The following is a 5162-nucleotide window of genomic DNA, read 5'->3' on the forward strand; positions in this document are numbered from 1 at the left end:
CTTTATGACTTTAGTCACCCAGTCCAACTTTTTTGTCGCTGTATTATGGCTTACTAATTCTTTCAACACTGTGACCTTGTACTTGTAACACTCCTATTTTTATTTTCAACTTCTTTTATGGTCATATAATAACATTGAACATTTTCTCTCAAACATAACTTTATTATTGTGCCCTTCTTACCGTCAGTAAAACATTTTCTATAACATCTTTATTACTGTAAAATTATGACTTTATCATTGTAAAATATGACCGCGTTCCCTTTCTGTTACGCATTGAGCTGTAACTCTTGTAACTTCCCATTTTCATGAGATAGTGGAAAATATGGTGGGAGGAAAACAGGTCAAAATGAATTGATAAGGTTAAAAATAAAATGACGGTGGAAAAAATCATAAATTTGCTTCAGGTGACATCTGGTTGCATTACTGTGAGACATATTTGTAATAAAACAGACTTGAGTTCACTTTGTGAGTAACTCATAAGTAGTGACGTCATGGTACGGTTTTGAAAGAAGTTTAAAGGGATTAGTTTGGCCTGAGTTTATCAAGAGAACTGCACTTTTTACAGGAATACACGTACGTGCACGCACGTGCACGCACGTGCACACACGCACCCAGATAAGAACTGACGAAAACACACTTCAAGCCTATCGACGCAACACAACACTCAAGTGACCACAGATGTGTTGTGTTGTGATGTGAATGGACTTTGACTGTGTGTGTGTGATTGTTTGTGTTTGATCAATGTTGTGCACAAATGTGTGTTTTAGTTGGACCATGCTAGAGATAAGCCTGATTCAGAGGTAGTCACCAGTAAATGAACTTTCTTCTTTACCTTTTTCCTGCATCATTTTGTGTACAATGTATTCTCAGCTTTATCTTTGTAAAATAATCTTTAATTTTATTTATAATATTAAGATTTTCTTTTTGCTTAAATTTACTATATTTTGTAGTATTAACATTTTCTTTATGCAGTATAAAATTAGGACATTTTCATCACGCCTACATTCTTGTAATCTGATGGCTTTTTTGAGGAATATTGTGAGTTTATTCTAATAAAAAAAAAGTTCTATGGCATAACTCAGTCTTCAACATAAATACAGAAAAATATTATTTATTTAGGATTTATGATTTTATTAATTAAATTATTACAGTGCTCAGTATAAAATGACAATAATTCCATAAATGGTAATGAATTTTTGTAGACCCTCCTAAATGAAAGCTGAAAGTGTAGTCATCAATCCCAGATTATTTTAATTTCACAAGGACACACAAGCGATGCGCATCAGTTCAAGTGCGGCAACGTGTATAAATCTCCCGGTTTGAAGCGATTTATCCGTGCGCTAAGTGCTAACAACTGCCGGTGTGTGATGAGTTACAAGATGAAAAGATGGCATCTGATACGAGAGCTCCCTCCTCATATCACCTTGCATCATTTAGCGTGGGAATCATCTCTCAAGTGTTATCTCTGTGCCACAAATATGTCCGCTTGGCTATCAAGTATCCCATACTGGCAACACACATATGCAAGATTCAAAAATCACACTCACGCAGCATGTGCAGGGTCACACGGTTTGCTCCCAGCGACCCCCGTCTTGTGTCACTCGCGAGACCCATGTAAGGTTACACTCCAACATCTGCCACAGTTTGGACTCGCATCTTCTCAACTTTACGTCTGGCATGAACTTGATTCGGTGATGGAACGACGAGTCCCCAGCACACGCCAAGACAACTGCAAAAACAATGTCAACTCCGATACGTTACGTAATGAAACACTCTTGAGTGCTAAGATTAAATTTGAGATACAGGGTAGGCTGAAAGTAACTCATATTGTAACTTGTAATGTAGTTACTTTTAAAACAAGTAAGTTACTTTTAAAATTGAGTGATTAGTAACTACATTATTTTTTCAAGCTAAGTGTGGCAATACTTTCTTAGCTGTTTTGCTAATGCTAATTGATCATGGACACACACACACACACAACACAAACACACACATATAAGCCGCCATTGTCTTGTTGCCTGCTTCCTGCCCAGCCATGTCAAAGTGTCTTTGTGTCGCCGCGCCTTTTGTGTTACTCTTTTATTGTCGCCTTGTTGCTCTTTCCCCTTGTGATATGTGTTTACCTTGCGTACAGTCCGCACTTCAGCGTGACCACCACTCGGGGCAGCGCAACATGTCACATGGCTGTTGTAGAGTTTAAAGTCGAACTGTCGTTTGTTTATTTGCGGTCATGACGACAGTGAAAAGGCAAACGTTCAGATGTATTCAAAAACATTTTAACGTACTTGACAACATCGTCTGACACTAGTCGCTATTAAATATGAAAATGAAAGTTTTCAGATTTTCATGAAGTTCTACTTGTGTTTAAAAGCTAAACCTGTGATGCTTGTTGCCCTCTTTGTGCGTCTAGCTAGCAGCTGAACCATATGTCACAGATGTACAGAAGACAGCTTTATTAGTCGTTAATGGCTTCCATTCATACTGCTGGGGGCATAAAAACCTATTTTACACACGTCTGTAAGTCAGTAAGCCAAATTCCAGTAATCATGGAAAAAAGGATACAATTCGATACGCTAGCAGCGTTATAAAATTATTAGAGTGACACACACTTTGGAGACATTTGGATTTGAGAATGGTCACGCACAAACGTGACACCAGGTCTTAAAAGTTTAGTGGCTCTCAAGTCTTGGACATGCGAGTGTGTCCAATTGAGAGTGGAAGTGGGAGAAAAAAAAAAGGAGACGATAAGTGACACAGTCACTCATAAATGTGTCAGCTCACTCTTGTGGCTTTATTTGAGCTTGCGGGCTTCCTGCCTGCTGAATAAAAGGAAGGGGTGATAAACAGAGAGATTTACAACGGAGGAACAGAATCTGTCACTCCATCAGTTCTCCACTCACTCAGTAAAATTTCCACCGGCGGTTTTGCTTGTAATTCTGATGATACATGATTGTCTGTCTACGTCTGTTGCTTCATCATTTTTATTCACATCATCTTTCAAGTAAACTTCACCTTGAGAAAAATTGTTCAACAAACTGCAAGCCAAATCTTTACTGGGCCACATTACATGATGTGGCAGGCCAGATCTGGCCCCGCACTGTGAGTTTGACACCTCAGCTTCGGCCCAAAATGACCCCTAACAGCGCCTCTTTCCATTTCCCGCCCCGCTTTGATCTTCTTTCCCTTCCTTAACCTGACCTAACGCTATTCCCTCAAGACCCACCCAGCACCACATCCCTCTCCTGTCTTCTTCTCAAAAGTGGGGGGCATAAGAGCCCGGCTGGGTGGTCCCCATTCCCCCCCCCCCAACCATCCTCCCCCTCCCCAGGGTCATGAGTCAGAGGTGAACCCCGACAGTGTGTGGGAAAGGTGCAGTGCGGTGCACAGAGCAAAGGAGGAGGAGAAGGAAGGAGCTGGGGGCTGCTCCGCTTCCTCTGCCAATGCAGCGCCGCGGCTTCTTAATGGGCCTGCGGGGTCAATAGGACAGAGAAACACAGGCGTGTTGCTGCACGGTGCTGCTTGCACTTTTGATTTATTGGCCCAATTTCTTCTCCAAATGGGCTTTTTGCTTGAACGATGTGGAGGTGCTGTATACTGGTAGATATTCTGATATATCATTTTTTTTGTGAAATAATTCTATATTTTTATTTTTTATTTTTTTTATTATTTTTATTTTATTTGATTTTTTTTCCAGCAAATTTTCAAATTTTCCATCCATCCATCCATCCATCCATCCATCCATCCATCCATCCATCACTTCAAGGTGAATCTGGAATTTCTATTGCATATCAAACTTGAACCTCAAATCTTTATCATGCAACACACTGCGTTCAAATTGTCCCCTGGGAAATATTTAGACCGGTCAAAGCTATCTTTGTGGTTCTTCAATGAATGTCACAGTCAGCGTTCCCAAGGACATAATTTCTCATCAATGACAGTCACAGACTGAAAAAAAAAAAAAACCACACTGGAACACAATGTCCTGACGGGAAATGAAATCCTTGCGTGGCTCTGTCTTTGAGTTCTAATCTATTAATTCATTCCGGCTCTCTTTGAAAGACTTAAAAAAGAAAAGCAGTTTCAGAATATATGAAAAGACAAACAGCTGCTCACAGTTTAAGAAGCATCCCGATGTGAGCATGTGCGGTTAACAGCGTGCATACAATTACACACGCAAAAGTATGCAGTAAACATTCTTATTGTTATGACTAAACATGCCCTCATTCACAACGCCGCCTACGTGCTGACACATTTGTGTGTCTCATCATGGGCCCGCCTCTGTTCCCAGCATGGAACTGCGTTATCAACAACGCAGCGTCCCCAAATTGGCCCATCATTTGCCCAAACCTAAAATTATCTTGTTTTTTTGATAGCGGGCCAAAGATGGAGGTGAAGTAGTAAAACAAAACAGCTGTCAACATGAAACACTCTGTAAGATCCCGAGATGGATGGCGGTGTCGTTATGTTTAATGGCATGTTTCTCATTAGACTGTCTTCATTTGCAACACGTTTTGTTTTTTGTTCAAATAAATAATGTCTGTTTTGTTCGGGATTTTTGTGCCTTTGTTTTTAAAATGTAAAAGACACAAAAGAGATTTGAATGTGGACTGATGTACATTGTGTGTTGATCTGTCGTCATTGTTAGCTTTAGCATGCGGTCACGCTTTGTCAGGAAAGTTCATAGACGGGCAAAGTGACCTCATGGAAATGTAATTTGGGAGCAAACAGAGGCGGCAGCCCCCAGGTGGCTTTTATGATTAAGAGATTATTAGCAGGGAAATGAAAGGGCTTGCTGCAAATTTCCATCGTGTACGTGTGTGTGTGTGTGTGTGTGTGTGTGTGTGTGTGTGTGTGTGTGTGTGTGTGTGTGTGTGTGTGTGTATGTGTGTGTGATATAAAGATTTGCCAATATTTAGTATTAAATATTCCGTTTTTGTTTCTTGTAAACTTAACAAGAAGTATTTGTACTCGTTTTTTCCCGCCACTAGCAACCGACAACTCTTTCCCTCCTGCTGAGGCCCAGTGAAGCTTGTTTGTGCCTCGAGGGAGACACGAGGGGTGTGTGTGTGTGTGTGTGTGTGTTGTGGTGGGGTTTCCTGCAGAGGTGCTCTCCTAGCCTGGAGGTGCAATTTTGTCCTAATGAGCAGCCTAATCAGAAAATA

This window comes from Syngnathus leptorhynchus, chromosome 7, assembly GCF_054491065.1.
Source record: "Syngnathus leptorhynchus isolate UIUO chromosome 7, UIUO_Slep, whole genome shotgun sequence".
In the NCBI taxonomy this organism is placed as follows: domain Eukaryota; kingdom Metazoa; phylum Chordata; class Actinopteri; order Syngnathiformes; family Syngnathidae; genus Syngnathus; species Syngnathus leptorhynchus.